Source organism: Megachile rotundata, chromosome 14, assembly GCF_050947335.1.
Source record: "Megachile rotundata isolate GNS110a chromosome 14, iyMegRotu1, whole genome shotgun sequence".
In the NCBI taxonomy this organism is placed as follows: domain Eukaryota; kingdom Metazoa; phylum Arthropoda; class Insecta; order Hymenoptera; family Megachilidae; genus Megachile; species Megachile rotundata.
The window spans coordinates 6077767-6101312 of record NC_134996.1 but is presented as its reverse complement, the minus strand read 5'-3'; the positions used below and the strand labels follow the sequence as shown (position 1 = coordinate 6101312).

The 23546-nt window shown below is 33.4% G+C and overlaps 1 protein-coding gene across 1 annotated transcript in view; it reads right to left on the bottom strand.

The window, feature by feature from the left end:
• neo (ZP and PAN domain-containing protein neyo) overlaps positions 1-23197 on the bottom strand; it is a 474339-nt gene extending 451142 nt beyond the window's left edge. Inside the window, exon 1 of the mRNA XM_076539810.1 lies at positions 22926-23197. The gene's annotated coding sequence lies outside the window, so the exon portion shown is untranslated. The remainder of the gene's footprint in view (positions 1-22925) is intronic.
• Between the last annotated feature and the right edge of the window lie 349 nt (positions 23198-23546).

Sequence of the window (23546 nt, the reverse complement as noted above, 5' to 3'; positions counted from 1 at the left end):
CTTCCTTAATAATTCTTTTAAATATTCGAACGAAGTGAGAAAATTTCAATAAACTTTACATATTACATTTAACGTCACATTAATTAGATAGAATGTATTAATCATCCACATTCTAATTGCTTGAAAGATATTAATTACACGACTAAAGGAAAATAGATGAAAGCTTTCATTTTTAAATGTATAATTATTTAATCAGATAATGAACTGAATAATCTTCGACCATGAATGAGAAGCATGTGGTCCATAGTATCCTGTGATTAGTCGTTTTAATGACTTGACACTTAGAAGTAATTATCTTCTGCTTAATAATCACCTTTTCAATTAATTATTATTTACCCTTTAGCGTGCGTGTCATGGAAATATTAAGCTTCGATGAACGTATGTAACAGTTCACATGCAAAGTACGCGCGAAGAGACACCAGAAGCGTGTATATGTTGCAATATTAAAATTAATTTTAGTCGAGAAACAAAAATCTCTGCACAAACAAATGTACTCGTTACGAATTTATTATTTGACTATTCAAATATTTTTTGTGGTTAAAGACGTTTTTTCAAACTACTTTAACTTATTTATAACACCCCACATCCATATATCTTTAAATTCCTACATTTCCAAATTTTTATGTCTCTAAGTTTGTTTATCCAATTTTTTTAAATTTAAAAATTGTTGGAGTCTCAACTCTCCACATTTCTAAATTTCTAACACCCCACATCTATACATACAGGATGTTTCATAATTAGTGTAGGTCTCTGAAATGGGAGGTAACTGACGTGATTCTGATTAAGATTTCCCTTTGCAAAAATGGGATTTGAAGCTTCGTTTTTGAATTATGAAGCAAAAACACGGACCAATCAGAGTGCGAGGATTACGCATGCGCAGACGCGAGAGCGACAACTTCGAGCTAGCGGCTGAGCGCTAGTACTTACGACGTGTTGTATTTACCACGCACTGTATCTACCACGCGTTCTTTACCACGTACTGCACTTACCACGCGTTGTATTTACCACGTGCTGCACTTACCTCGCGTTGCTTACCACGTGTTGCATCTACCAAGCGTTATATTTACCAGGTGCTGCACTTACCACGCGTTGCTTACCACGTGCTACACCTACCAAGCGTTATATTTACCACGCGTTGTATTTACCACGCATTGTATTTACCACGCGTTCTTTACCACGCATTGTATTTACCACGCGTTGTATTTACCACACATTGAATTTACCACACGTTGTTTATCATGTGCTGCACGTATCACGCGTTGTATTGACCACGCATTATATTAACCACGCGTTGTGTTTACCACGCATTGAATTTATCACGCGTTGTGTACCACGTGCTACACCTACCACGCATAATACTCGCCTCGCCTTGTGTTTATCACGTGCTACATTCACCACACATTGATTTCTTACGCGTTGCACTCACCAAGCGTTGAACATACTGTACATTGCATTTACCGCGTATACATAATTCAAAAACGAAGCTTCAAATCCCATTTTTGCAAAGGGAAATATACAAAATCATACAAAATATACAAAATCACGTCAGCTACCCCGCATTTCAGGAACCTACACTAATTGTGAGATACCCTGTATATCTCCAAATCCCTATATCCCCTAATTCCTACATTTTCAAATTATTATGTCCCCAAGTCCCTACACCCCATTTTCCTAAATATTAAAATTCTTATAGCCCTAACTCTCTATATTCCTAAATTTCTATATTTCCAAATCTCTATCGTTCTACATTTCTACGTATCTATCTCTAAATCCTCAAATCCCTATCTTCCTACATCGTTATTTTAGCATATAACCTTATATCCCCAACTCTCTACACTCTTAAAGAAATTTATCCCAAATTCCTGTATCCGCAAATCCTTACATTGTCATATCACTATTTTAATTCTTTACTTCGACAAAGTTTAACATTTTGCCAAAAACTACTTAACAATTTATCTAATTTGAAATACAAAATTCGCCATTTCAACGTATTTCATGAACCTTGTGATAATCTTTCGTCAGTCGCTCAAAGGTAAATTTCTCCCAAATGAAGGATTTCAATAAAATACGTTTTCGGTTAAAAATGTAATAACTGTGACATGGACTGGCTATACGAGTTGAACAAAATAGAGTTCCACGAACCGGCAATAACCGACAGACATTCGTTTCGCAAAAATCTACCTGTCCGTTTTACGTTGAACAACGTCTGACAAAGGTACGCGTTCGAGTGATGGATAATAGGTTAATACATTGTTATTTCAGGAATTTACCAGAGGATTCATTTGTTATCCGGTGTTCCCAAGCAAGCGGGAGGCGGCACTCTAATCTTTCGCTTATCAGTCATCGCGTTTCCTGTTACACGCCAGGCGGGCGCCAAGAAAAATTACGTTTTCAAGCCACATTAAACCCGTACCTTGCGATTAATTGGCACAGACCGTTTCCTTGTTAACAGCGGATAATTGGATCGAAGGGTACATGCATCGTGTCGATCGTGGCTACCGATTCGCGCAATCGAAACGCACGCATTCGCGCGATTCCCGCATGCTAACGCTTTTGTCGAATACAAACGCATTCCTTTGTGTGTAAATTGTGTCCCGCTCTGTGCCCCTCGGTTTCGCCCCTCCCCCCTTTTCCCACCCCGGGCACAAAGGGAAGAAAACTCGACGCCGCTCGCATTTTTCACGGCTATCGAGAACACGCGGTCCAACAACGATGTCACACAATCGGACGGAAAACGAAATATCATGCTGAATGGGAACACTGGAAGTTTCGCGTGATTTGACCAGGGAGGTCGACGATTGATTAATCTCGACATGCGGAATTTTGAGAACGTGAATTGTGCAAGGTGCAGAGGTTTTAATGGAAGCTTGATATTTATGCGATGTGTGGTTTGAAAGCTTGAGAATTGTGGAAGATTTGAGGATTGAAAATGCAGAACGAAAATTTGGAAATTCAGAAGAAAAATTTATAAATTTTGAAACTAAAATGATGGATGAGTTGAATAGTTGCAATGCTTAGAATGCTTAAAAATTAAAACATCTAAAAATTTTTTAAATTAGTATTTGAGAATATTCAGAAATTTGGAAACATGAAAATGATTAAATTAGAAAATTTGAACATTGGAAAGCTTGATATTTATGCATTAGTGATTTGAAAGTTTGAATAATGGAAAGGGTCTATTAAGTAGTCAAATGTGCCTTTGAGTAAAATAAAACATCCAATATGTCAGTCGATAGCATATCTAAAAAACATATTTCATACCAAGTTTCAACCCTCTATTTCATCTGTGAGGGCAGTAAAAGGGAAAAGTCGAAATTCCGGCTTTTGGACTATTTTTCGTATTTAATTTCGTATAAAAATTCTGAAAAAATTCTGGGACGTTGAGGGCCACATAGTGCATATAATAGAATTTTTTCAGATTTTTTTATCGCAAATTGCAATTGTAAAAAATAAAAAACCGAAAAAAATGGGATTTTTTATTGAAGATATCGGAACACTATTTTTATATTAATGTGGTAGTTACATATTGGCATAACTATTCGAAAATTTGAAAATTTTGCAAGCTAGAAACATTTGTTCATTTCATGATGTTACCTTATTGGTAATCTTTCAAAATTGAAAATTAAAAAATTTGAAGATTAGAAGTTTGAAAGTTAAAAAATTGAAAAATTTTGAAGTTTGTAACTTCGCAAAATATGGTGCTTAATAATTTGAAAATTGTAAATTGTGAAATTCTGCAATCTGAACATTGTATTACTGAAATTTTGTAAGTTGGAAATTGTAACATTTGAAGTTTTATAATATGGGAATTATAATATTTACAATTCTATAATTTGAAAATTGTAAAATTTGAAATTCTACAATTTGGAAATGGTAAAATTTGAAATATTACAATTTGGAAATTATAAGATTGAAAATTCTACAATTGGAAAATTGCAAGATTTGAAGTTCTGTAATTTGGAAATTACAAGATTTACAATTCTATACTTTTAAAATTGTAACATTTAAAACTTCCTATATTTCATAACCTAAAAATTGAACAGTTCAAAAATCAACAACTAGAAGCATATAACTTGAAAATATATTACTTCGTATCATAAAGTTCAAATTATCAAATCTTACATCTTAACTCTATGTTAAAATAATATTAGTCACCAACTGTTTCTTCGTTCAAATACGAACTAAAATTCTGCATACACACTTTCGAAGTTCCTTTACAATTACCTACAACCGATACTTAAAATCAGCTTATTCAAGCATCTCACATCCTCTAAACATACAACATCATTATTTATCCTAACAAAAAATGAGTCACTATTCTAATAATATCCGCGAAACTATCACATACTCATTACCATCAAACTTTAAGCTTCATGCTGATGTAGCATAAGTGCCTAGTTACGGTACTTCCATATCGTGAAATCACATTAGCCTCCGTACATTTCGAAATCCGCTATTCGATATGCAACAACCTAATAAAATATGTAACTTTCATGCAAACGGGACGATTATGGGCTAACGTTTGTCGCGTTTCTCGTTGTTCGTACAAGGAAATTGCTTTTTCGCGAACAACCGCGCAGATTCTCTTTAAAAGCAGTATTTTACGGATAATGACGTTCGATAGCGGACACGCTGAATATTTGATGCTGCAGGCATCTACGGATCCAGCCGGGGCATTATAGGATTCTTAAGCTGTCCACGGAACGAGGAAGCTTCTGCAAGCTCTGTGAATCGCAAATTGGAACCGTCTTGTAAATTTCAATTTCCGCGAGGCTAACGTAATTCTTCTAATTCGTAGCCGATTAGGGAACTGCATGGAAATTGTTTGGTTTCATCGTATCCATCTGCGATTTCACCGATGTAAAATTACAATATCTAAATTAACATATATGTAGACGATAACTATGTTTACTTGATTGGTAACTGTTTCTATGAACACGTATTTTATAAAAATGGTTAATGTGGAGGCCATATTTTAAGAGTTATGTTCGAACGTACATATCTGAAGAATCATTGAAGCTAAGAAGTATTTATATATTATATATATTGATATAAAAAATGTTTATTTAAATGTTCATGTATATTCATATAAAGAACCATATATACAGGGTGGCTCACCACGTTTTGTTACCTAAATTTGAGTCATTACTATTACTTATAGCAAACAATGTTTTAGATGAAGATGAATGGTTTTGCGAGGGGCATATGCTAGTGGTATATTTTTTGGTAGGTGGACGTGTAAAGGACATATGAAGGTCATTAACGTTTTTTTAAATGGAATCATATATTTTTTATTGCATCAGCTGATATTCCTTCATATTCTTTACAAAAAAGTATTAATCTATTTATGTAAAAAAATCATTAGTTTAGGAGATATTATAATTTTAATGTCTATTTACAGAAAAGGTTCAATGTGGCGACAAAAGAAATCAAAGAAGAAATCAAAAATTTGTGAACGCTAAATAAATATGATAGAACTAATAGTAAAATGTATAATTTTGTTCGGACAATATATATTTTAGTACGTGTACCAAAAATTTATATTAATTTAACATGTAAAGCCCACCCATGAATTACAAAAAATGAGAGGAAATTTGAGTCTCAATTTACATGATACCTTCGTAGAACCAATTTACCGTGCAAACTGGGGTGTACTTTACGGAGAAACATTTCTGCCATTCCCTCGAAGCAACCGCCATATTTAAAGAAACGCTTGGCACATTAACGTTCGTACAAGTTTCTGTCAGAAAAACCAATTAAGAGTCGCCGTACATAATGTCCGCGTTTCTTTTACCGCTGTTCCGTTGCCTTTTATTTTTGCTACAGTCAAGGTTACGATCTACGAGTAGGAAATTAACGTGTCAATTAAAGACTGGAAGATGTATGCTTGTCAACTTGACCGGGCTGCTTTGACTTTTGCGAGACGTACGAGCCCCAGTAAATTGTGTTCTGCGTGACTGAAGACGTGCGGTTATTTTGATCTGTTTTGCGTTCGGGTTTCCGTGAATCGATTAGTTATAGAATATTATTTTTAATTTTGCGTGAGTAGATACTCCGAACATGTAATTTAAATGGTACTTAAACTACTTACTTAAAAAAATGTACAAAATGTAAGAAATATTAAAAATGTGCGAAAAGATAGCTGTACAAAAATGTGTAAAATGTAAGAAATACTAAAAATGTATAAAAACACAGCTGTACAAAAATGTACGACATGTAAGAAGAATTACAAAATGCACAAGAGGATAATTGTACAAACATGTACAATAAGGAAATATAGAAAATGTACAACAAGACAATTGTACAAAAATGTACAGCATGTAAGGAACATTAAAAATGTACAAAAAAAGACATTTGTACAAGAATGTTCAAAACTTAAGAAACATTAGAAATATACAAAAAGACAATTGTACACGAATGTACAAAATGTAAGAAATATTAAGAATGTACAAAAGAAAAGGTCTGCACATATATGTTATAGATTATTAAACATATACAGATTTAATGTTGAAGAAGTTATATCGAGGAACATGTTTGAAATCATTTTAAAACTGAATTCAATTGTATTTATAGTACATGTGACTCAAGTTATACCGGTTTTAGGTTAGGTTACGTAGGATATTAAGGCGGTTATCGAAACGTGTTCTAATGTAAATCGTGTAATAAGTTTTGTAATTATCCAATTTGAAAATTTGAAAACTGAAAAACCTGATGACATAAAGATAAAAAATTTCACAAACTAAAAAATGTATAAATTTAAAAATGCAAAAGTTTCAAAAATCTAAAAATACAAAAAGTGATAAAAGTAGAAATACAGAAATTCAAAATTCCAAGTACAACTTCACATCTTAACAGAGTGCATAACACTTGTACAAGTTCCGAAACGTTTTAGTCGAAAAGAGTGTCTTTGTCGCCCAAAAAGAAATTCTCGAGGGTGCTATACTTCTTAACCATTCAAAGTGGTTTAACCCGTTAAGAAAGTCTTTGTGTCGGTCGTTAGACACGTGTCTGTAACTTCCTCGAAAAACGTTTCCAACAGTTTCATTATTTCCTGCAGCGACTCGTCCGCTCGCAGGCAAATGTCTTATCTCCGGAAACTAGTTCAATTACTCAAAACTGCCGAAAGAGGATCTCCGCAACGTGGTTGCAGATTATGTCGCCGCTAAGTTTCCCGCTATGTCCTCTAGCAATGACGAAAGTTCGCCACACCAGCTCAAGGACGATCGACGAGGAGTATCGTTTGTTTCTCGCCACCCTTCGTCGATTTTACGCTCCAATAAGAACTTACAAAATCAAGGGACTAAACCTGAATTAACTTTAGGGCCTCATGCGGCAGTATACAAACTCCAACAGTTATTTCTCTTGTACTTCTTAACGGAAAAGGGTAGCAATTTCGTGCAAGGATTTTTAACAACACTTTTTCATGATAAAACCCATGAACCTCATTGTATAGTACTACAACTTGGATTTTTTTAATTTAAGATAATTTCTTTCTTCTTCTCTTGCTTTTTTCTTCTCTTCAATTCAAAATTTAGGACTGTTGTTTATTTCTGTAATTCGATGTACTGTACTCTTTGAAATCACGAACCCTGCTATTTCTCGATGAGGTGCATGCTAAATTTTAGATGTTTGCTTCGAAATACAACCGCATAGAATTATGTTTCAAAGTTTGTGAAATCTACCCCGCAGTTGAAACAGTTTTTGAAAACCTCGAATGTCCGAATATTAACGAAGCATGAAAATTAATATTTTCATATAATAATTAATTAATTAATATTTTGTTCAAAATGAATTATTCAATTAAATAGTGTAGCAAAACAAAGCTGTTCATCTTTCCGTAAAATAAATTAATTCCTGATGTACAAAGCAAAAAAAGGAGAAATATCCAAATGATAATGAAAGTAATTATGAATGTATTTGTAACATTGCAAGAGGCAAATTAGTCTGTACTAAGTTTCATAATTATGCAAAGAATATTTTGGAAGAGAAAGCGTAAGAAAATATTCGCTTGAAAATCTTGCCAGCGAATCTTGTCGGCGAAATGCCCTTTTTTCGCAGGAAAGACAAGAGATCCACCATTTCACCATCAGATCTATAATTTAATAAACTAGATTCTTGTCTGCTAAAAAACGTAAACTTTTCAAGACAGCTGATTTGTTTCTATTTGAAACGGAAATTACTGTAATTATCATGCGAGTTAATGCAATGATTTATGGTGTTGTTTCAACGGAATAATAATGAAACAAGAAGAGAAAATGGTTCTAAACGTAAAAGGCGTACTCCTAATTGGAAGTAATGAATTGAAGCATCAGATCGAAGAAATGATTAATATCTTTCAATAGTGTTATGGCGCGTTCTTGTTAGTTCAGCGTATATTATAAATAATTGTCTTATTTGATTTAACACTTGCTATTGAAAAAATGGCGAAAGTAGAAAAAGCTTGAAGGCCAATTTAACGGGTTGATTGCTGTGTCGTCTATATATGGAGAGCGATCTCCGCAGGAATTTATTAATGAATTTATTGGGTTCATTAATGTTTTAGGTAGGTAGTTATTATAGAAATATCGAAAGACCTCAGTATTCACGATTTCATTTATCTGCGGCATGCCACAGTTAATGATTGAATATATTAACTAATAAAATTATATCGTACATTTTTAATGAAATTAACTAAAATTTCACGTATGCTGATGAAAACCACAAGATTCCCTCGGGAAATTTTGGATGTAGAGAAATGACACTGCTGATCATTGATTTTTGATTGAAAAATGTTTAATTTAGGAATTCAGAAATTTTGTAATTTTCAGATTTTTGGATCTGGGATTTTTCAAATTTTCATGCTGGTAATTTCAAAGTTAAGTTTAGGCATTTTCAAATTCCAAAAGTATTTAGAAACTTTCAAACTTTAAAATTCGTATTTTTATAAATTTTTAAATTTGTAACCCAGAAATTGGAGAATTTGAGGATTCAATATTTGAGAAATTGGGAAATTAAAAAATTTAGAAATCTGGAGATTTGAAATTTCAGAACTTATAAAGCTAGAGAATGAAAGATTTGCGAGTGTAAGATTATAAAAATAAATGAACTATTAAGGAGTTAAAAATAGTTAACAAAATTCATTGTAGAAATATAGAATATAAGTCATAGAATAATCAACATACAGTTATAATTGTTAACATTATAGCTATAAACATTAACTTTGATGTACACTAAAGTAACTAAGACGATTATAAATGTTTAATTAAACTTTAAATTACCTCAATTTATATAATCATTAGATTAGCACGTATTAAATAGCCACACGTCGTACAACTACGCGTTAAATCACTACACGTATAACTACACGAGATTGCTATATGTTATAATACTACGCGTTAAATTGCTACACGTTATATAATTATGCGCTAGATTGCTACACGTTAAATTACTACACGTCAAATTGCTGCATATTGTACAATAAAACCTCGTGCTGTATAACTGCACATTAAATTGTTATATGTCATATAACTCCGCATTCGATTGCTATACGTTGCATAATTACACGTTAGATTACTATACGTTTTATGACGGCGCTCTAGATTGCTAGATTCTAGATTACTACGCATTGAATTACTTCAGGTTACGTAATTACACGCTAGATTACTACATGCTAAATTACTACGCGTTAAATTGCTGCACGTTATATAATTACGCGTTAGATAACTCTATATTAGGTTGTTACATGTAACTACCCTTTGTGTTGCTACGTTTTGTGTCACTACGCATTCGATTATTATACATTCTATAACTACACACTAGATTACTACATTTTATATTACTATTCATTAAATTGCTTCACGTTATATAATTACGCGTTGAATAACTCTACATTAGATTGTTACATGTAACTACCCTTTGCGTTGCTACGTTTTGTGTCATTACGCATTCGATTATTATACATTCTATAACTACATACACTGGATTACATTTCATATTACTACACGTTAAATTGTTACCCGTTATATAACTACGCGCCAGGTAACTACATATTCGATTACTACCCATTAAATTCCTGCACATTGTATAACTACAATATGTATTGTACAACCACACGCTAAATTGTTACGCATGCGATTGCTACGCATTCTACAAATACACGTTAGTTTGCTACCCGTTAGATTGCTGCTCACTAAATCCCAACAGCTAGATATCGCCACAAACTGTATCATCACGCGGTAGATTGCCGCATATTAAATCACCACGGATCGTATAAGTATACGAGGTGCGATTAAGTTCCGGGACTGGTCCCGTATATGCAGATAAAGTCACGTGTTTCAAATTTGGCTAGTATCCCCTTCAAAATAGTCCCCTTGTGCAGCTATGCACCGATCCCAGAGCCTCTGCCATTTTTGGAAAGCTTCCTAGAAGTCTTCTTGTTGAAGCGTGTCAAGCACCTGCTGCGATTCGCGTTGAATCTCGTCCACCGTGTCAAATCGGCGACCTTTGAGCTTTAATTTCATTTTGGGAAACAAAAAGAAATAACAGGGTTCCAAATCTGATGAATACGGAGGGTGAGGAAGGACGCCAATTTTCCATGTTTCTTTTTTTTTATGTCCCTCTGTTCCAATTTGGAGTCCATCGTGATTTTGCAAAGGAGAGCGTGCGTATGCTACCATAAACTTGTATAACACATGATTCAATGAAGATATCGCTTCCAAACTTCGTGTCATATGTCTCGAAGATTGTTATTTTTATGTCCTGCGAGCGCAAATCAATCGTGTGATCCGTTTGGTCACAGCAGACACAATCCCAGAACTTAATGATCGCACCTCGTATGCTAAATCGCCGCGCGTTAAATCGTCATGTATTAGACCTTCAAGCGTTAAATTAAATCATCACATCTTAGAGCGCCACGCATTAGACCGTTACATGTTAAATCACCGCGCGTTAGATCACCATCTATTGTACACTCACGTATTAAATTACGTGTATCTCCATCTGAAGAGGTAACAGAGTTTAATTTTAACGATACGGTAACCCAAAAATTCATTAATTTCAACGAAATGGTAACCCAAAAAATTGTTACACTAATTTCAATGAAGTAGAATAATCCAAGAAATAACAAAGTAACTTTTAATGAAATAATGAAGTAATTTTAATGAAATATGTAGTAATCGGAAATTTGAAAATTTACAAAGACATAGTGGTTTAAATGGCATGTCTCTCAGCGAATAAAATTTTGTTAATCACCGTAAAAGCATTAATTAAATATTGTAATGGTAGCTATCTCGTTCACATAGCGAGCTTTTCAGCGGTATCGTATGAATTATACTACAATTTAGCTGCGTGCTTATAGGGCATATCGCTAATTATTCGTGATTCAGATAAATTTGCAAATGACTCAAGGACGTTGGAGAATATCTCGCCTCTCCATAGGACACCGGTTTATCAAGGTCGGATAAGATTGATTTCGCGAGTCCTCACGAACTGTAGAAAACCCGTGGAAGGAAACTAGTTCCGTTTGCAATTTACACGGCTTATTAGCCGTAGCGTTAACATGTTACGTGGCCCGTTCTGTAGAAAGCAATATCCGAGGGACTTGTTAATATTTTATTGATGCCCTCTTCTCGGCCAAGCCGGTTCGTATCATACTGAATTTTCACGATGAAGATTTATTCTCTGGCTTACGAACTATCCCCGGAGCCACTCGATGGAAATAAAGGATATTTCCGTTGCGATCGAGGGAGAGACGTAGATAAAGCTGAACGTCATTTCAACTACTTACACGGATTGTTAACTGTTTCAGCGAACTTCCGTTCGATGAAAAACTTTATCGATAGCCTGTTATCTCGAGACAATGCACCGTAAGTATTCGCCCCGTTCGGCTCCGGCTCTCCTCTGTCATTCGATTAGTCGCCGATGCGACAGCCAACTAAAACGATTTTTCCCTTCGTTACAGTTAAATTCCATTGAATTTTCTTGTGCTTAAGATCCCCTAAGTACCCTGTAATCTCTGAGCAACTTCGATAAAGGGGACGCTCAACGGTAACTCATGGGACCAGTTAAACGAAGATACAACACTTTCTGGATGTGGAACTCTTGTGTGATGCAAGTTGGACCAATAGGGAAAACTAGAGTTTGATACAGTATGCAGTTTTTAACTTTTATTGCTTTTGTTCGAAGTATTTTTTTTTAGAAAAATAATCCAAAATGTGTTTCTACAAAAAGTAAGAAAAAATATTTCAAAATAACTGAACATCTGCAAGGTGTTAGTTTGAACATATTCTTTCAAAAGGGTGAGATAAATGCATATAAATTGGGCAAATAATATATAATGATAATATAATTCACAAATTCTGTTGTTAAAAAGAAATGAAGATTTTTTGTATGCATTATATTGGAGGGTTGAAAAATATTTCTAGAATTATAATTAAAAATAGAGAAATTGAAAATTTTAAAAATTGATTTAATGTTAAAGTTAAAATATACTGAATGGTATACTAACTTGCACACTCTGAGAAACGTTAAAATAATTAATTTGTTATATGACAATTATTGAAAAAATCATATAAAAGAAAATATTTATTTCTAGAAAAATTTTCTACTATTTCACTTAATTAATTTCTTGTAATGTAATAAAAATTTTCATCCTGTAATTTCATTATTTTTATAACAGAGCACAATATTTTAATGATCAATATTTTTATTTTATCTTTTTCATACTTTTAATTTTCTATGTAATCGAGAACATTGAACTGCGTTAATAAAACCTGAAAATATTTGATTAAAACGTAAAGAATGTATCATTTTACAATTAACAGGACTTCCAGAGAATCGTATTAAAAGTATACACCACGCCCGTCATATTTCACTTTAATTAATATTTCTACGCAAATGACCATTTTATTATTATTTATTCTTTGCTGAATATTTTCAGTAATTTTTAATTTGCAATTAGCGCACGCATTAAGCTTAATTGCTGCAGATCCTTGGTATAAAAAACAGAATTTAAAAATTCGCTAAAATTTTAATGGTGTTAAAAAGATTTACGGCATCGTACGGTAATTCTTGCTAAGACTTCTTAGTCTTTGCGTGGGCCATAAAAGAATCAAAACAACATTACTTTTACGACAAAATATATAAAGATTAGAGGAATTGAGACTTTAAAGAATCAAAGGGATTTATATTTCAACTTGTGTAATAAACGATCAGCTTTCTTTATTGGATATATTTATTGCTCGTATACATTATAATCGTGAATTATGTATAAAATGACCTCTGTCCTTTTCAAATTTTAAAAATCAAATATTACAAACGCTAGTAACATTCATTTTTTATGTTGTATGATGATTTAAAAACAGACTGTATATAAAATTATCTTGTTCTGTTCTCTTCAAATTTTAAGATCTGAATATTATAAGCTATCAACATTCATCTTTTACTTTATCATCATTATAATGATTCAAATGTCATGAAAGTGTCGAAACTTGTTTATAACAATATTTATTTAGGCCCTCAATATTTTACTAAAAATAATTTAACTGCTTCATGATTCGTTGAATAAAAAATATGCATTTTTGAGTTCTCATAAATTAGTACTAATAAATATAGTGATAAACTAATAATAGTAATAAAAATAGTCAAATATTTTTTATCGATAAAATTTAGTAACACGTGCGACGTCATAAAAAAATATGGTGAGCTTTTTTTAAATAATAAATGTCAGGATCTAACAGTACTTTCAGATTATTAAAAAAAAAGTAGAAAAAAAGAGAGATTTAAAGTAAACGATTTTATATGAAATATTGGACTGTATTAGTGATGAATAAAGATTTTTATGTGACTTTTATATTCATATACGAGTTATTGAGTCATAGAGTGTTTTTTTAATATGCATCACTCTTTTTAAATAACATCTCACATTCGAACAGAATTTTCAAATTATCTTGAAAAAAGAGGAATAGAACAATTTATATAAAATATTGAACTTCATTAATTATGAATGAAGAATTTATGTCATTTTTATGCGACTTTCATATTCATATGTGAGTTATTAATTTATACTCTTTAAATAATAAATCTTAAATTCTCTATGAATTGATATAGTATTTTTAAATTATTAAGAAAAAAAATGAGAAAGAAAAAGATTTAAAGCAAATGATTTTATACAAAATCGGATTTAATTATCAAACTTCATTTAATAATAAATAAAGCATACACATCATTTAGTAATAAATGCAAAATTTATTTTTTACAAAAATTAAGAATATATTTTTCAGTATGAGCTGATCGTTAAAGAAATTCTTAATTAAGTCATAGGACTATTAACTTAAAAAAAAAATGTATATATAAATAATTTTATCTTTTGCATTTACAATAATAATAAAATGGAAACAATTTTGCTTCAGTAAGAAGTGTTACTTGTCTAATTAATTCTTTAAGCGTTTCTTGAATTTTGCATCGGTAATGAAACTTAGCCGTCCCAGATTTTCTCTTTGAAAACCGCATAAACTTTGCAAATGACCTAATACATTTGATACATATCGCAAGTATTTGCATTCTTGTTCTCGGTCGATTAATCGAGGAATTGGAGCAGGACAAGTATAATCAAGGTACCGGGACAATTTTGTACATTAATCGAACGACATCGAAACTTTTTTCATCTCGATTATTCCTATCTGTTGCAAACGTTACATCGAAACAAGATACGGAGATCGATCCCAAACGACAAATGTATACTAAATATTTCTTTGGTTATCCAATCAGTTAACGATGGAATCAGAGCATGAGTTTGTAACAGTGTTTTCCGGTCCTTCCATAAAACGGATTCTCTAACGAAAATCGATAGAGTTTCATTTTTATCGATGACTATCGTTTCGTTAACAAATTACACGTACAGTTAGAGATGTAGCATTCGATAACGACTAGTTTTATCGATGGTTTGACATTATGAAACGATATAGAAGCTGTGAAATATTCATTCGTTAACGATATTCACATGGGAGATATACACTACCGTTCATAAGTATCCGGACACTTGGTTTCGTTACATAAAACATAGTTGAACTTTGTACGAAAGGTATTTAAGGTTATCCTATCATTTGTAATAATTATTATCTTTTTTGAGATGTCATAACGTAATAGAATTAATTTTTAAGTACAAATTATACAATGAAAGTGTGAAAGTAAAATTCATGTCCAGAAGTACAAAGTCCAAATTTGTGAATCTAATGAAACGCTTTCGATTCTAAAAAAAAATTTAATTTCTACTGTGTTTCATTTCTATGGTGTAGAACGTATTCAGAAAGTTCTTCGATATGTTTCAAGTGTTTGTAAACTGTTGGTAGATGTTTAGGTTCCCTCAATGGAGATAAGAATGGAGGTAACGCTACGCGCTCGACAGTTTCGGTTTAGTTCGTCTGTAGCTTCTTGTCCATCGAGATATGAGTTCCAAACGAGAATTATCAATCGAAAAACGTTCCAGTATTCTGACCTTCGCAGAAAAAAAATCGATTTTAGTTACTGTTGCAGATACTTGAATAACTTTCATGCAACGCGAATGCATATTTCGCTGGTGTCCGGATACTTATGGACGGTAGTGTATTTGTGGTATGTAAGATATCATTCTTCTGTCACAACTCGTTTTCGTGATTTTCAGGTGGAAAGTTAATCATAATTGTCTGATAATTGTTCGAAGAGATATCGGGATACTGTTAGTAATTTGAAATAGTGTCATTTGTGATACTATTGAATTACACTATTGAATTACACTCTTTAATCTAATCTAATTTCATTCTAATTTAATTTAATGAAACACTATTTGCAACTTTTTTATAAATAATAGAAATAAATAATTTGCTAATCCATAATATTTGTGAACGAATTTTGATATTCTCGACCGAACTTACAGAAGAGTAGAATGTACAAATATTTTTTTAGCATTAAATTGTAAATTTAATAAGTATTGTAAAATTGTAAAATTGTAAAATTGTAAAATTTAATAAGTATTAAATTATCGTTGAAATATCTTAAAACTTTTACTTAATTTACTTATTTATATAATAATTCTATAATTTCGTGTTAATTGTACGAATATTTTGAAAATTTAGGTTTCATTGCCATTTTGGTAATTTTGAATTTTGAGGATTTACGCTATTTAGGTTATTTTACAATGTAACGCTCTTGTTTCATGGGTAACAGTTAACGTCAAACGAAAAGAAGAGTGCAGTGTTTCGTGCGTGAAATGTGGGTACGGCGTGAATGTATGTCACCCGGAATTATATTGTGACTGCAAGTAAATTTTGGAATTTATTTTCCCAAATGCTTGTGTACTATATGTGTTCTAATTTGCATGTTGTAATTTCTATGTTCATCAAATTTCTAGCGTAATTTCTCCATTCCTGAAATCTTCATATTTTCTAATTTTTATATTCGTTCAATCTGTATGTCTTTTTATTTCCATGTTGTATTGTGGTTTTTATTTCCATAGTGTATGTATTGTAATTTTGATATTCCTTAAACTCTCGTATTCTATAATTTTTATATTCCTCAAATTTCTGTGTCTTCTAATTTCGATATTCCTCAAATTTATATTATTTATTATAAATTTGATTATATTGTTTTATTAATTTCGATGTTTCTCAAATACCTTTGTCTTCTAATTTGTATATTTCTCAAATTTATATATTGCTTAATTTCGATATTCCTGAAAATTGTATACTATAATTTTCATATTCCTCTTTCCATGTTATCTAATTTCTACATTCTTCAAATCTCTATATCCTCTAATTTCGACATTCACTTCCATATTCCTGAATTTGTGTCTTCCCTAATTTCCACAGCCCCTAATTCCCATATTTCTCAACTCCCACATACCCAAATATCTATGTGTCTCCATATTCTCATATTTCCCAAACTTCTAATACCCCAGATCTCTACATCCCCAATTTCTATTTCTGCAGAAATCCACATACTGAAATTTCTATATTCACTAATTATTGTCCCAATTCCCACCACGTGACATTTGGTATTTGTAGAAAATTTCAATATTGATTTTATCAGCTTTTGAACTTCTAACTTTAGACCTTAATTTTGTTAGATAACAAAATTAGTTTATAGTCCATAGATAATCCTTAGACCTTAATTTCTTTTGGACTTTAATTTGAGAACTTTACTTTGTATTTTATTTGAATTTTAAACCTCAGACCTGAATTTTGTTAAATAACAAAAATAAATTATAGTCCTGTGATAGTCCTTAAACCTTAATTTCTTGTGGATCTTAATAATAGATTTTTATTTTGCATTTCAATTGAATTTTAGACCTCAGACCTTAATTCTATTAGATAATAAAATTAGATTATAGTGTTCAGGTAGTTCTTAGACCTCCATTTTTTCTACCCCTTAATTTAAGATTGTTATTCGATAATTGATATCATTATTTTATGTGAGCTTTCTTAATTAATACCACGCAGTTAATGTTTTCACTAATGTCTTTGAAATCAAGGACGTCTGTAGGTTATAAATATAAAGAAAACTCGGGTGTTATCCTTGACAACACGTTCCAAGGTCGTCGTAATCGAAGGTAGCATTACTAATCTGCATATTTACCGACCACTTATACCTTTTATAAAAGAAAAAAACCGTGGTGCATCAATTATGCCTAATATTCTCCTCCGGCGTGTTATAACAGACACTAATAGAATTTCTTCTTCATAAAGCTTCTGTTCTATATTCAGCTACGTATGTCATGAGAAAAATACGATTTTATAAGAGCAAGGCATATCAATACGTATGAAAATGATGTAGGGACAGAAAAGCATTTGTTCGTCAATGCTATATTATGCAAATCGATGTAGTTTTATTACGAATTATGGCTACTTCGTTATCGGATTACACGTACAGTTAGAACAGCAATACTTGATAAGATATATATTCATCGATAACCTGTTATGCAGTAGCAAATCAAGTGCATTTAATCATACATATACATGATTCATTTTCTAGTATTTATCTTTTAAATATTTTCGACGTGTTGAAATATTTTCAACAGAAGTTCCATGCATATTTGAACTTTTTTTTTCAATAAAATTTCATTCAAGTTAGATCTTTTCAAATGATAAATATTATTTAAAAGAATTAGAATATTTATAGTTCATTAAAATACTCGTTCTAAAGTGAATGAAATTCTATGACCTTGAGATGACCTTCATTTAAAAAGTTTAGGTTAGAATCAGTAATGTGGGAAGTTGAGTTAAATGAAATTATAAATTATAATAAATAGGGCAGTATGTGATTCATTTTGTTACTTATTGTCAGTATAAATCAACGAAACTCGTGTAACTATGAAACATACATATACGGGGTGGATCTCCTAAACTAATGATTTCTTCACATAAATAGATTACTACTTTTTTGTAAAGAATATGAAGGAGTATCAGCTAATGCAATAAAAAATACATGATTCCATTTAAAGAAACATTAATGACCTTCATATGTCCTTTACACGTCCACCTACAAAAAAATATACCACCAGCATATGCCCCTCTCAAAACCATTCAACTTCATCTAAAATATTGTTTGCTATGAGTAATAATAATGACGCAAATCTAGATGGCAAAATGTGGTGAGCCACCTTGTATATGAAACATACATGTATATTTCATATATGAAAGACAAATTGTCTGAAAACTTTTGTGAAAGCAGAGTTACTTTGTCTCTGCTCTCTGTAGCTATGAAAGTAAGACATTTATCTTTATTCATAATTGGGTCATCACATAATAATCAAGTTCTAAATCAAATTTAATAATAAATTTCAATCAAACAACGATATCACTATTACCATGTATTATTTAGGTGTAAGATTTTGCACATGTCAACAAATGATTAAAATTCAAAAGCTGTCAACAATAAATCAACTTCGCAAAAAAATGTGACAAAGATATAAAAGTTACAGGAGTAGCTTAAGAATGACAAAGTTACGTGGATAGTGTAACAGCAGGCGGGGTATTCTCCAGTGTTTAATTAACGATTAAATCAGCTGTTACACACACAAAGGTGCGAAAGTACGTGGCTCCCAGTCAAGAACGATAAGATTGATTCGCCTATTCCCGTAAGCCTCTTGTAAAACCGTTCAAGAGCTTTAAGTAATCAATATCGTACGAAAACGACGGGACAGGGATGGTCGAATCTCATTACCTTCCCCGGCTAAAGGCCATTGTGCAGCTGAACTTCATTATCCGGACTAATTATTTCAAAGTTAGTCGAACAGTTCGCCACAATGTAATAGCGAAGGAAACGGTCTAGCGGCGAGAGGTTCGCGGATATACCAAAAAGGAAGAAGAAAAGAAGAAGAGCAACTTAACCGAGCAAGAGCATCGCGCTGGCGAACATAATATCGCTTGGTATAAAGGCAAGAGCCTTTGTTGCCATTCATTAAGGTAATTACAGAAACCGATTTCCTCGCGAATACCTTACCACGGACCAAGAATTCAATACCGGGGTGTACAATGGGATTTTATGTGAACATCCCTCGTCCATAAGTTACCGGCCACTTATGCCGATGGAAAAGAATGCGAAGTAGGTAATGAGTTCGAACTACGTTAAGCTACTTCGTAAGTGCATACTATCTGGAGCTGCTGGATGAAATTCAGTTCTCGAAGTAAAACTTCGAAACATCTGATCGAAGAATCGTTTCGAGTTGGGTGATAATTCGTAGTTATGGAAGATGAACTTTCTTGGGATAAAAATGTTAGAGGTTCGTTGAATAATTTATATAACGGTGTATTTAGTTATATTTGTGTGAAGATGTGTTTGCTTATTAGATAATACATGTATTTATGTAAAAATTTATTTATTTATTAAATGATACATTTACTTATATGAAGATGTATTATTTTTATTAAATAATACATGTATTTATGCAAAGATTTATTTATCAATTAATACATATGTTCATGTGAAGATGTATTCATTTACTAAATAATACATCTATTTATTTATTAAATATCTATAGATCCATAGACGTATCTATATGAAAATATATTTATTTATTGAATAATACATCTCATTAGAGATGAATTACTAAAGATCACCTTTATTAACCTTTCGTTCAGATAAAACTCGATTTCCATTGTAATATTTTCATTACCAGCTTCATTCCAATATCCCAGTGACGTGATCATTTTATTATCAACCGATGAAAATGTAGAACACATGCGAGTTGCAAGAAAAATTACAATTGCAAACGTGACAGAAAATTGCAACGGTGATAAATTTGACATGAATCCGTCAACTGCATCCGACATTTTAAACATTTATTCAGTTATTTTCGGTACCATTTCATGTGGATGAAATTTTAATAAAATTGATAATAGAACAGATGAAAAAATGCAAATAAAATTTGGAATTGTGCGGTGATAAGAGTTGAAATCGTAAACTTAACAGGTGTAAAATCAGTGTAATTGGAAGATTATTTTTTTTCATATTCGTTTTTGTGAGTTTAAAACGTTATTTGAAATAAAGAAAAATTTTGTTCGTCACGAAACGTGCATTGTGATCTCTTCATTTAATCCTAAGTTATTTCTCAGAAGCACCACAGTTTATAAATCAAAATAACTTGAGATCTTTTGTAATAAGTCCTTAAAATAAATCGTGACAACGAATACCAGTAATGAACTTAATATTTTCTTATAAATAAACGAAACGAATAATAAAAATCGAAAGTGGATGAAGGAGGATCTAGTAAACCCAGAGATCCAAAATAACAATTATTTTTGAAATTTCTATGGAAATCGTTATTGAGGAACGAGACTTAAATGGAAGTCCAGAAAGTGTGGATTTGCAGATTTAGAAATTTGAAGATTTAGAAGTTTGGACATTTGGAGACTTGGAGAGACGAAAACTTATGGATATTAGCGAATTTGGGGATGTTAAAATTCGGAAAAGTTGAGAATTTTGAAGTCAAAAATTTAGTTATTTGGAAATTGAGAAATGTGGGATCTTTGTCAATTTCAGAATTTAGATATTTAAGCATCTACTGTCTTAGGGTTCTGAAAATTTATCAATTTAGAAATTTTGGTGTTAGAAAAGTTTGGTAATTTGGAAACTTACAATTTAGAAAATGTCTAAATTTCTAATATGAGATATATAACGTATTCTACGTCCTGCATCCCCCACACTATATGCACATCCTAAATCCATAATTAGAATGAAGTCCACCTTAACCTTACCTACTTGCACCATCAGCAATACAACGAACATTCACTGCACTTCGACAAAGGAACACGATATTAGACAATAGACTAAACCTAGACATTCAGACTTTCATTTTGGACTAATCATTTGACAAAAAAAACTATCCTGAAAACTGTCCTTACAATAAAGCTTCATATTTCAAAATATTATTCATACTTGAGATCCAACCTTCCAAATTTTTTCATTTCCCTAATCCCTTCTGCAATGATCCTAACATCGACTGATTTCTACATATAACAGAAACTAAATTTAATGTACTTAAATAAATTCTCCGTTATTCCCTATTTTGAAATTTCACTCCTTACAATTTACACGAGATCAAGTAAACAATTTCAGTATAAAGGGGTATAGAAAACCGAGAACACTTTCTTAAACCCTCCATATCCACAGACGAGATACCTCTTGATCTGATTTTTACCCCTACAATTCCGACAAAATATCTCACGTTTTATTTTCCTTCCGAGACACTTCAAGCATGCTGTTGCATGTATTACGTTACAATGCCGTCAGAGATACCTCGTTTCTTTATGTCGTTCGTTTTCGTATCCTCCACAGGATCCCAGTCTGTCGGATAATGAAGCGTCATCATCACTTACAACACTTTCACTCTCGCTGATTAGTTCGACTTTTGCGATGGTAGAGTGTTTGCGAGTCACGTGAAAACTGGACTTACACTTATCATGAACGAAGAAACGTCGCAATTAATCAGCGATCAAATGTTCTCGCCGATAAGCAACGAAGACGGGTATAAAACATTTCTCGAGACATGTCGTCCAAAAAATGGAACCAGTTAGGAAGCCATTGACACACTTGCGAAGGACACTCATTAACATTCTTCTCTTCGTGTTCTGCCTGTTTCACTTGCACACGTCGCACAAGAAGCCTTCTCTGGACCGGGTATCAACGGAACGAGATAGGCTATCTGCACAGTTAACGTCTTGCAGTATACGCGCACTTTGGACTTGCCCTTTGGCAATCAATTATTCCAGCTGCGCGTGAACAGCCGGAAGACCGAAAATCCTCCCGGAACCGGCCAGATGGAAAATTGTTTTGCCGTCATTCGCGATACGCAGAGTGGCTGGCTAGAAGCGTCGCGGATAGAACTTTATCGATTTTATCGAGAATACAACTCGGACGTATATACGGGTCGTTCAGTGGCCGGCCAGACGTGAAAACGCGAAATGGAAAAAATTTTTGGCTGGGACCCCGTGTGGCTGGTACGAAGTTCCGCGTTTAATTGGAAAAAAGGGGGATGGATAGCGGCCACTCGAAAGGATCCGATTTAGAATTTTTCGTGTGCTCCTCCAGGCAGCGTTGGAGACGGGGTCCTCGGGATGACCCGGTCGTTTGAGGATCTACGAGGAGGTCCTCGACGCGCGACAAACCGTCACCGCTCTCACGGGAATTTTCGATTCACGCTTCTTCGAGCGTCGAGGACGAGATAAATCACCGTTTTTATTCCCTTTTGCGTTCGGGACTGCCGCTTGATAACGCCATATACCCGTCCTGAATCCCTTTCCTACCACCCTCTCTCCGTACCGAACGAAATTAAAAGGCTGAATCCGGTCGCGTGCGGTACCCTGTCCGTGCTGTTGACTCAATCGTGACGATAATGTTGCAACAAGATAGCGTGATCGTCTCGGATCAGCGATTTAACGGGCCCCTTAGCTTGTCATTCCTGAGAAATTACGTACCTGGACAAGATTGACGTCGAAGCAACGGGGACCAGGCTGGCTAACCGGACTCAGGGTTGAAACCGACGACGACAAGGGACGCGATGGATCCTTGCACGCAGGATGGACTGTCGTCGGCACTTCGATGTTGTTTCTCTTTCTTTCTCTCCTCGTCCCTCGCGTGCCCTTGGACTTGAGCCCCGTTCACGGCCACAACCAACACAGAAATGCTGGGATTGCAAGGCGTGCGGCCACTTTTCCTGCCGGTACCACCAAGGTGGGGGGATGTGCCCGGTTGCTGTTGGCAGGTGGAATGCTCAACATCACCGCAACGTACTCACGAATTATTAGTGCGACGGGACGTTCTGGAAAGGGAGAAGGAGAAGAGTAGAAATGGTGGTGTGCTTTGCCGGTTGCAACGAACAAGGAGGAGGGAAAAGAAGAAGACGATAATATGGTGGGGATACCAAGGGAGGAAGGCCCCCGCGATTCGGATGAGCCTCAACGTGTGATTTCAAGTACGTTCACCGGCTTTGCGCTTCCGCGCTTTCGCGGAATGAACCTTACTGATTTCTGGCCATACGCTTTTCCTAATTATGCTGAAGAGTTTGATGAGCCTTGAGACGCTTTCAGAATCGTCAT